The sequence below is a fragment of the Beta vulgaris genome, chromosome 8 (genome assembly GCF_026745355.1).
Source record: "Beta vulgaris subsp. vulgaris cultivar EL10 chromosome 8, EL10.2, whole genome shotgun sequence".
Lineage (NCBI taxonomy): Eukaryota > Viridiplantae > Streptophyta > Magnoliopsida > Caryophyllales > Amaranthaceae > Beta > Beta vulgaris.
In genome coordinates, this window is record NC_079209.1 from 33,640,989 (window position 1) to 33,652,275 (window position 11,287).

The window sequence follows — 11,287 nt, forward strand, 5'->3', positions numbered from 1 at the left end:
AAAATTTTCTAATGTAACACTTTTTTCCAGCTAATATAGCATTTTGATGGTGTTACTCATAAATTTTAATGTAATACTTTTTCATCTATAGTAGCATTTTCTATCCCATCGCTTGAATTATAGTACCACTTAATTAGATATTATGTATAATTTTAAGTCAACATATGTAACACTTTACTATGTATATAAGTACCACTTCTTATTAGCTAGCTTTATAGTAACACTTCTATTTCACATGTCTTATCGTAACATTTTTTAATTTGTCGGCACATATACAATGATAATAATACTAAAACTTACAAAAGTAATATACAAAGAAGAAATTGAATGACTATAATATAAATTATTACAGATACTCAATGGTGATTGTAAAAATTGAGCGAGAGAGTAGTATTCATCAATTGAAAGCATATTATTGCGTTAAAAATTATAAGTAATTGATATGAAAATTCAATCATATTATCTATATAACTCTCCTAAATGAATCTAAATCAATCTAAAGGTCATTTCTTACTTTCCTATTCAATTATATCGCCTTATGCATGCATGCATGTTTATGGAAACATCATGCCTACTTGCTACTCTAGTCCACAATCTTCATCCTCCTACAATAATAGGAAAAACAAATGATGAGTTGGTGTATGCAATTTGAAAAATTAGATAATATATAACTTCTAATTATCGCCATAAATTTTATGCACGTTATTTTCGCAAAAGGAAACTACTAGGAGGGTGCAAACTTACCTAGTCAACATGCTTGTAAAAAAAAGCCATAATACAAACTAAAGATATCGTTAATTATATTATAGTCTTGTACGTAAGGATGAACCCCACCAATAGTCCACAAATTCTAGTGTTTAACCATCAACCATGTCATCAACATAAAACTCAAGGTAGATTAACAATTACAAATTAACACCAACCATGAGCCATAGTCCATAATACTATTTGAAGAACAAAAATTGACACAAATTTATTTTGATAGAAGAACAACGGTATAGAAACAAAGAAATCAATTTGAAAAGAAAAAGAATTTGGACAACTTGAGATAACAGAATATAAAAACTGGAATGTTCATCCTCACATAAACACAGCAGTGTTTCGAAAAAGTGTGAATTACAGGTTTACACAGTAGAGCAATGGGCAACATAGATCCAAAGTCGAAGGAAGCTAGGTCTTAACTATATACACGGCACATTGACACTTTCATAATGATCTGGTACTTAAGAGTGATACTGATAAACATCTACTTATGTTGAATAACAATAATAAGAAAAGTGAGCATGAAAGCCAATGACCCGAACATATATTCTACATCAATGAGAATCAAGGTTGGACTAGTGGTTGTAAGGCTCTCCTGCCACCCCTGTTGCAGGGGGTTCGACTCTCACCCCTTACAAGAAGGACCCCCAATTTCTCCTTCCTTGCAAGGGAATTCTCCTTACCTTAAAAAGAAATATTTTGCATCAATCTATTTAAAGTTAATTCATCTAGTGGCTCATATTATTTTTCCTTTTCTACTGGAAAGACATTTATTTTCGAGAAAACCTACAAACATTTTGGCAATGAAAGATGGAACTGATACCTGCATTGTCAATTTTATGTGAGATACCAGCTGCAGTCAATGACTTAACAATTTGTTCAGCGACCTCCTCATATCGCTGATTTTGAAAAAGAGAGAACACATTGCATTTGATTCGAGCCACAAGTGGAGGGAAACGGAAGACATTGTTGCTCATCTTGACCTTTGCTTATTCTGATGTAGAAAGAATGCTCATAGAAACAGTATATAATTTACCCAATACCAAAAGATGGCTCAATAACTGATGGCGTAAAACCTTGTGATCCTTTTTTTCTCCTTCTTGCTTTTTACCATCTTGTTGGTTATTGTGACATTCTTCACAAGAGTGCAAGCATTGAATTCAACTTCACCCTTAAACTCCAAGTTGGCCTTCATCTCCATTGCTTTCTTTTCATCCATGACCTGCAAAAGATAAAACAAGTTTATAAGCATTCAGTTGTAGTCTCAATGCATTGCAATATCTTTCACAATTACCTTCTAATGTTTCAACAACCATCTTCTGCTTGCCTTTGAATACAAGACCAAGATCCTTTTTTATTGCAATAATAACAACTTTCTATAAGAAAAATATCACAGAATTTCCCACATGTTATACGAAGTAGAGCAGACAGAATAAAAGCATAAAGAAATAGAGAGAAAAAAAAAGGTAGTACATCTACTTCTATTGTTTCTACCAGCTTTTCATGAGCAACAAGAGCTACACCATTTTTATCCTAAATAAAATCAAAAAAATATAATAAAATAAACGCTTTGAGTTCACAAATTTTGATCCCTTGATTCTTTAAATTAACATTAAACTTTTCAAAAGATAAAGGATTTACTATCTTAATTAGGTCAACAAGTCAAAAATAAAGAATTGCAAACAAACTATTACCGTATGAGTACTCTGATCATATGCAGATTTGTCAGCAATAACAATACACTCGATCCAACCATATGAGCATTAAATCTTAACATCCCAACAATTTGCAGTGTAATGAGCCATCTCATTTGCAATGTTGTAAAAAGAAGAAAGAATACACACTTACCAACACTACAAATTCTAAATCATAAAGGAACTCCATTCATATCTTCCCCCTGTACCTACGCAGCCCAAAGAATCCCTCTTTTAAGTAACGAAGGTAATAAGTGCATGGAAGAATCTCAATTGACCAACAAAAAGACCAATACAACAACATTAAAATCTTCTATTCTATTATAAATAAGAACAACCCAACCCAATACAACAACAAAATTACAATTTTCAATTATAAACTGATATGATCACCTATAATACACCTACTGGAGTCACTGAGGAGTTGCCAGCTGGGCACAAGGAAGAGGGGAAGAATCTGGGAAAGGATGGATATACCATTTAGAATTGAAGATGAGGTGGCATGAATGAGTCAGAAACTCAAATAACGTTATTATGAGGTTGTTATGGATGTACGGTTGTGATTACATATCCATTTATATATTTTCATTTCCTTTTATGTATGTTATGCAAGAATATAGTAGCTTACAATACTATATATAGTTTGGATTCTCTGTAATGAGATCATCAATATATTACACAAAAATTCCCTCTCTAAAATTCTTAACTCTTATTCTCTCTTATTTTCTTTATGTGAAAGTGCTACTGTTTCATTGATGTTGTCCTCGAGAATTCTCTTATTTCTTGTTGATATTCTCAGGATTTATCAATCCAAGCCTTCATCTCTCTTGTAGAGATCAGGTCTGGGAAGTTACATTCAGCAACGTATCAATCACTAGTGGAAAAATGAAGAAGGGCTGCGCTGAAAAAGGCATGTAGGGCTGCGCTTTTTTACAGCAGCCCTTTCAATAGCAGCCCTTCGCTTTTTAAGTAGGGTTGCGCTAGAAAAGTGCAGCCCTTCACAACAAAGGGCTGCGCTTTTTAGGTAAAAGCGCAACCCTTCAAGCTTAGAAGGGTTGCGCTTTTTAGGTAAAAGCGCAGCCCTTCTAAGCTAGAAGGGCTGCGCTTTTACCTAAAAAAGCCAGCCCTTCCTACCAAAAAAAAAAAATTGTTTTTTTGACATTTTTTTACTCATAATCTCACATTTTCTGAAATTATTCAGAAGAGAAGAGAAGAGAAACAAAACGAAAATGAAAATACTCAAAACAAAAAATAGAACGAAACGAAAATGAAAAAAAAGGAACAAAAACTAATATACAGAAAAGAAGAAATTATAGATCTGCAAATACAAGAACATTAATCAAAACAAAGATGAAAATACAAGAACATTAAACAAAACAAGATGAAAATACAAGAACATTAATCAAAAAGAGAAGTATACAAGAACATTAATCAAAACAAAGATTAAGAAATTATAGATCTGAAAACACAAGAACACCAAACATTAACCTAATAATGTTTAAATACATAAAACAAAACCCTAATACATAATTAAGGAAAAAAATCGAAAATACCTAAAATGCCTATTTGGAGCCTTAAACGAACTCGGATGGCTTAAAAAGCCTAAACATCACAGCATAGCAGTGAGTTTGACTCGTTGGCCCGTTCCGCTTCCGTATCACAATAGGCAATTGGACTCCGTCGGCATGATTCGTGCAAATCATTTCAGGCTTTTTGTCTCGTTTGTCGCATTTCTAGGAGTTTTTGAGAGAGAAGAAAGGATGAGAGAGAAAGAGGAAAGGGAGGAGGGTCGTGAGAGAGGAGAGAGGAGAGAGGAGAGAGAAGGAGGAAAATGGATGAGGGACGTGAGAGAGGAGGGATAATATATTTGAAGCCCGCTCAATATTTGAAAGCCCGCGATTTTTTTATTTCAAATTTTTTTAAGAAGGGCTGCGCTTTTCTTCAAAAGCGCAGCCCTACTTAGTCAGAAGAGCTGCGCTTTTTATAAAAGCGCAGCCCTTCACTTAGTTGGGCTGCGCTTGTAGAAAAAGCGCAGCCTTTATGAAGTAAGAAGGGCTGTGCTTTTTCTACAAGCGTAGCCCTTCACTCTGAAGGGCTGCGCTTCTAGAAAAAGCGCAGCCCTTCTGTTATGTAGGGTTGCGCTTTTGTACAAAAGCGCAGCCCTTCACTAGTAGGGCTGCGCTTTCATCAAAAGCGCAGCCCTTCCTTTTTTTTCCCCTAGTGAATGGTATTAGAGCTAAACGTTCTCGGTGTGGAAATGGTGCAAACAAGGAGTAGTGATGGTGATGTAGAAACATTTGCAGCAGAGCTCCAGAAATTAAAATCTTCCCTGAAAGGTATGTTGCAAGATCAAAATCTGAAAATTAGTGAAGCTTCTAATAACAACAGATTAAACATAGATAGAAATTCTATATCAATTGCTAAAATGAATGATTTGATGTGTGGGTTGCCTTTCCAATTGTCTAAACTGATAGCTGACAAAATGGGTAAAGAAAGGTCACTTGGGGTGAGAATTCACACTCCAAATGGCAGTAATAAGGGATCTCATAACCATTATCAGTATTCTACTAGATTAACTAAAGTAGAATTCCCAAAGTTTGATGGAACAAATCTTAAACCTTGGTTGTATAATTTTTTTGAACTGGATAAGTTAGAGGATCCAAATTGAGTGAAAATAGCAGCCATACACTTGGAAGGGAAGGCTCTATTGTGGCATCAAAATTATGTGAAGAGAAAAGGAGAGATTAACACAACCATGGATGATTATGTGAAGGATCTGACCATTAGGTTTGGAGAACCTTATGATGATCCAATGTTTGAACTGAAAGCATTGAGGCAAAATGGTTCAGTTCAGGACTATCATGATTATTTTGATGTTATTGTCAGTAGGCTAGAACTAACCGGGAAGGATTTGTTGAGTTGTTATATTGGGGGATTGGATGATGAAATCCATATGCAAGTGAGAATGTTTACTCCACAAACAATTCAACATGCTTTATGTTTGGCAAAGTTGCAGGAATCAGCCAACAAATTCAGAAAAGCTAAAACACCTAGCAAACAACCACCCATATTACCAACCCCACCTACACCAAGCCTTTCCAAAACACTTACCACCACAAAAATAACCAAAATACACAATACAACCCTCAATTCAAAACCCTGAACACCACAAATAACCAAACGAACCCCACCTCAACCAACAAAAGAACCTATATCTCTGCTGAATTCAATGACAGAAGAGTTAAGGGTCTATGCTTTTTGTGTCATGAGAAGTATGAAATTGGTCACAAATGCAAGGGTAGAATACCTTGGCTATACCATCTTGAAGTAGAGGAAGAAATGGAGGAGGAAGTAGGGGAAACGGAAGGTGAAACCATGGTAGAAGAGACTAGTACCCAGTGTGCACACCTGTATGTACAAGCTATGGAGGGCATCACTTCTTTCCAAACCATGAGGGTTATAGGGTACCATGGAAAGAAACCCTTATACCTATTGCTTAATAGTGGCAACACACATAACTTTATTGATGCTGGTGTAGCTCTCAAGTTAGATTCTAGTATAGAAAATATAAACCCAATGTGGGTCAAGGTGGCTGATGGAGGACAATTAAAATGTGACTCTATGATAAAAGGGTTTGAATGGAGGATGCGGCTTTGCTAATGATCTATTATTACTTCCACTTAGTGGGAGTGACATTGTTCTAGGATTTCAATGGTTCTCAAAACTATTGGGTCCAGTTTTGTGGGATTTCAACAACCTAACTCTTAAATTTAAACACCAGTGGAAGAAGGTGAGATTGAGGGGAGCTACAAACAAAGGATTGAAAGAAATCCAACCTGAAAAGATGTCCAAGCTGTTACAAGGCACATGAGAGATTTCTATAATGCAAGTAGTTAAACCAATGGAAATGGACTCCCCAACTACAAGGAGTGCAACTGAAGAATGATGAATTACATCCTTCCATCTCTTCTCTATTGAATGAGTTTGAGGATATTTTTGATGAACCTACTGGACTGCCACCTGCTAGACCTCACTTTGATCATAAAATTCCTCTCAAAGAGGGAAGAGATGCAATTGACCTCAGGCCTTATAGGTACCCTACATCACAGAAAGATGTAATTGAAGAGTTGTTTCAGGAGTTGATAGACCAGGGCACAATAAGGGACAACAATAACCTTTTTGCAGCTCTAGTGGTCTTAGTGAAGAAGAAGGATGGAGGGTGGCGTATGTGCGTGGATCATAAAGCCTTGAATATGGCTACTATAAAGGAAAAATTCCCCATTCCTGTCATAGAAGAGTTGCTTGACGAGTTACAAGGCACACAATATTTTTCTTAGATTGACTTGAAGTGAGGGTACCATCAAATCATAATGCACAATGATGATATACACAAAACTGCATTCAAAACTCACATGGGCCATTATGAGTAATTAGTCATGCCCTTTGGGGTGACCAATGCTGCATCAACATTTCAGGCACTCATGAAGTATGTATTCAAATCATTTCTTAGAAAGTTTGTACTTGTCTTTTTTTTTAATGACATTCTCGTGTATAGTCCTACTTGGCAGGAACATATAGGTCACTTACACCAAGTTTTTGAAGCTATGAGGAAGAATTCTCTCAGAGCCAACAATAATAAGTGCACATTTGCTGCCACCTAGATAAATTACCTACACATTATCTCACAACAAGGGGTCACAACTGAACCAGATAAGATTCAAGCAGTGGTGGATTGGCCAATACCCACCACATTGAAGCAGCTGAGGGGATTCCTTGGTCTTGCTGGATACTATCGGAGATTTGTGGAAGGTTGTGGTAGTATATGTAGACCACTAACTAATTTGCTCAAGAAAAATTCATTCTATTGGTCAGCAGCAGAAGAAGAAGCTTTCTACAAACTCAAGCAAAAGATGGTGACTCCACCAGTCTTAGCACTACCTAACTTTCATCAACTCTTTCTTATTGAGACTGATGCATTAGGAGGAGGTATTGGAGTTGTGTTGATGTGGAGAGGACACCCCATAGCCTACAGTAGCAAGGATTTGTCTGAAAGGAATTCTCAGCTTTTAGCTTATGAGAGAGAGCTCCTAGTTATCATATTTGTAGTAAAAATTGGCATCATTATTTAATATTGAAAGCCTTTGTCATCAGGACAGACTAGCAATGTTTGAGGTATTTGTTAGACCTCAAACTAGACACTGCATTCCAAGATAAGTGGCTATCAAAATTGGTTGGGTATGACTATGTAGTGGAGTATAAATAGGGAGCAGAAAACAAAGTTGTTGATGATTTGTCCACTATACCTTCTAGTGAGCTACATGCTACTGTAGTCACTTTAATGTACTCCAACTTACTTGAAGAAATCAATTTACATTGGCAGGTTGATCCTAACTTAATAAAGATTATCCAAGACCTGCAAGTTGATCCTACATTTCACCCCCATTACTAGTGGAGAAATGGATAATTGAGGAGAAAAGGAAGATTAGTCATTGGAAATGACCAGTAATTGATGAACAAAATTTTGTCGTTGCATGACTCCACAGTAGGAGGGCATTCAGGGATACAAGCGGCACTTAAAAGGGTTCATAGCATGTTCTTTTGGGCAGGAATGAAACAGTATATCATTGAGTATATCAAGAATTGCACAGTTTGTCAAAAGTGTAAATATGATCACAACGCTTCTCCTAGCTTATTACATCCATTACATGTTCCACAAGGGGTCTGGGATGACATTACTATGGATTTTATTGAAGGACTTCCTAAATCGGGAGGCAAGGAAGTCATAATGGTGGTGATTAATTGTTTGAGCAAATATGCTCACTTAATATCTCTTTCTCATCCCTTTACAGTTGTAAAAGTGGCTCAGGCTTTCCTAGACCATGTCTATAAATTACATGGTTTTCTTAAGACCATAATATCTGACAGGGATAAAATTTTCATTAGTAGCTTCTGGAAAAGGTTCATGAGAGGAGTTACTCATCTTCTTTCTATTGCTTATCATCCTCAGATAGATGGTCAAGCGGAGTTATTGAACAGATGTGTAGAGACATACTTGAGGTGCATGAGTAGTGAAATCCCTCAAGAATGGGCTAGGTGGTATAACACCACTTTTCATACTGCAATATAGAAGACTCCCTTTGGAATACTCTAAATCAACCTCCACCAGTCGATAGGCCCTATCTTACTAAAGCAAGTTCAGTGGAAGTAGTAGATAAAAGTCTGCAACATAATGAGCAAATGTACAATTGCTCAAGGAACACATGACCATAGCTCGGAACAGAATGAACAAACTTGCTAACAAACATAGGTCAGACAGAGAGTTTACTATTGGGGGATGGGTTTATTTAAAATTGCAGCCTTACAGGCAGTTTTCAGTGGAGTCTAGATCCAATCAGAAGCTTGCTACTAGGTCTTATCGACCTTATCAGGTGATTAAGAAGGTGGGACAAGTTTCTTAAACATTTCAACTACCCCTACCTCCATGGTACATCCCACATTCCATATCTCTAAGTTTAAGAAACATACAGGGCCTAAAAATGCTACATGGGAGGATGCTGCTGGAATTGAAGCGCAATTTCCCACATTTGATCCTTGGGGTCAAGGATGAGCTCAAGGGGGGGGGGGAGTATTGATATGATCACCTACAATACACCTACTGGAGTCACTGAGGAGCTGCTAGCTGGCACAAGGACGGGGGAAAGAATCTAGGAACGGATGGATATACCGTTAGAATTGGAGATGAGGTAGCATGAATGAGTTAGAAACTCAGATAATGTTGTTATGAGCTGTTATGGATGTACGACTGTGATTAGATCTCCATTTATATATTTCCATTTCCTTATATTTATGTAATGCAAGAATATGGTGGCTCACAGTACTATATATAGTTTGGATTCTCTGTAACGAGATCATCAATATGTTACACAAAATTTCCCTCTCTAAAATTCTTAACTCTTATTCTCTCTTATTTTCTTGCTATTGTTTCATTAATATTGTCCTCAAGAATTCTCTTCTTTCTTGCTGATATTCTTAGGAGTTATCAATCTAAGCCTTCATCTCTCTTGTAGAGATCAGGTATGGGAAGTTACATTCAGTAACGTATCATAAACAAATTGAGCAATCCTATTACTGAAATTATACAATGAACATGATTAATTGTAAAAAAAACAAAAAAAAAATCAAACAATAAGATTTAGACGCCTAGAAATATTTGAATCAAAACTAACCGGCTGGAAGAAGATGAAGATTGAACGCTAATGGAAGCCGTTGAATATAGGAGTGGTGGTGAATAATTATGGTGCAGTGCATGCACGAATTAAGGAGTGGTGGTCAATTACCTTCTTCGGTGGTGAAAGGATTCTAGAATGTAACCCTAAAATGTAAACCTAGGACTTAGGAGTACTTTGTAATGGGAAAGAAAAAGCATTGTATTTTTGAACTCTTTTTTTTTTTTGGGGAAAAGCATACTACCATTACTCCATTGATAATGAATCTATCAAGACATAAAGGAGCCACCTCCATTGGAGAGTAGTTCTCCCAAACTTGTTCAACCTCAATAGGGATTAGTTTAGCTAGACCATGAGTTACAGGATTATCGTCACATTTGACATGAGATCAACTAATGGAAGAAAAATCAATACTGAAAGATAAGATATTATGGGGTACAAGATCTAAATCAGATAGATAGATAGATAGATAGCATGCTTGGAGTGACATTTTATCACCGACAATCTGATTCTAAGATGATGTGTTGGATACCAAACTCTTGCCTAGGCGCATGACCATCTCAATAGCCTTTGCTTCAGCCACTTCAATTGACCAGTGAGCTTGCATTTTCGGGTTGCCGCAAAGACAACTTTCCTACTAGAACCTCGTGCAATAGCCCCAAGATCGACCCATCCATCAACTTCTAGAGAGGCATCTACGTTCAATTTTAGCACGCCAAGACGGGGGAAGCCAAACACTCGAACTGCTTTGACAAGATGAAGCTCTTGGTTTGTATATTTGTTGCATATAGTACCCAGATTTATCAACCCATATGTCAGCATGAGCTATTAGAACATTTGAAGGGGCTGACTTATTGAATATTAGCGAATTTCGGTCACCCCACAGAACCCAAGCAAGGAAGGCAGCTTTGACCCTTAGCTTTACATCACACTCACGCCAGCTCACTAGGCCCTTACTCAATGAAACATTGGTACATCATTGATGAAGATCATCAATGCCACATGCATTCCATATGGGCAGGAGATAAGGATAAGAAAAAATTGTGTGTTTCTGCGTTTCAGCACAGCCACAGCCAACCACGAGGGCACAAGTTATCATCCACCATGAGCCAGTTTTTTAGAAGGTCGGGAATTGGGTGATTATTGGAACAATGCCCCCACAAGAATTATTTCACCTTAGGGTTCACTTGCATACACAAATGTCTACCCAAGCTTGTATGAACATATAAACTCCCCCCCCCTTACCAAGCATATAAGCCAATTTCACCGAATAACAAGCATCTCTTGTGAAAGCCCAAATGAGTTCATCCTTTAATGTGAGAGAACTAAGGGGAGTGCTAAAGAATGCATCAAACATCTCTCTCACTGAAAGAAGCTTTGATTACCTCAACATTCCACTCTTTGTGCTCAAAATCAATCAATTCACTCACCATGTTATAATTCACAATATGCTCACTTGTTAGCTAACGACAATCTTCATCTACTACCCATGGGTCATCCCAAAGGTTAATCTGTGTACCATTTCCCATTCTCCAAACTACTCTCTCTTTCAAGAGGGCTTTTGAACTTCAAATTCTAGTCCAAGAATAGCTACAAGAGTGCCCA

The 11,287-nt window shown here is 37.0% G+C and overlaps 1 long non-coding RNA gene across 1 annotated transcript; it reads right to left on the reverse strand.

The window, feature by feature from the left end:
• Window positions 1-386: 386 nt before the first annotated feature.
• LOC104901338 (uncharacterized) lies at window positions 387-2,985 on the reverse strand. The gene is made up of 3 exons (XR_007269037.1): window positions 2,457-2,985; window positions 1,586-1,984; window positions 387-605 (listed from the first exon to the last, which is right to left on the reverse strand). It is a non-coding gene; the product is annotated as an uncharacterized LOC104901338 (long non-coding RNA).
• Between the last annotated feature and the right edge of the window lie 8,302 nt (window positions 2,986-11,287).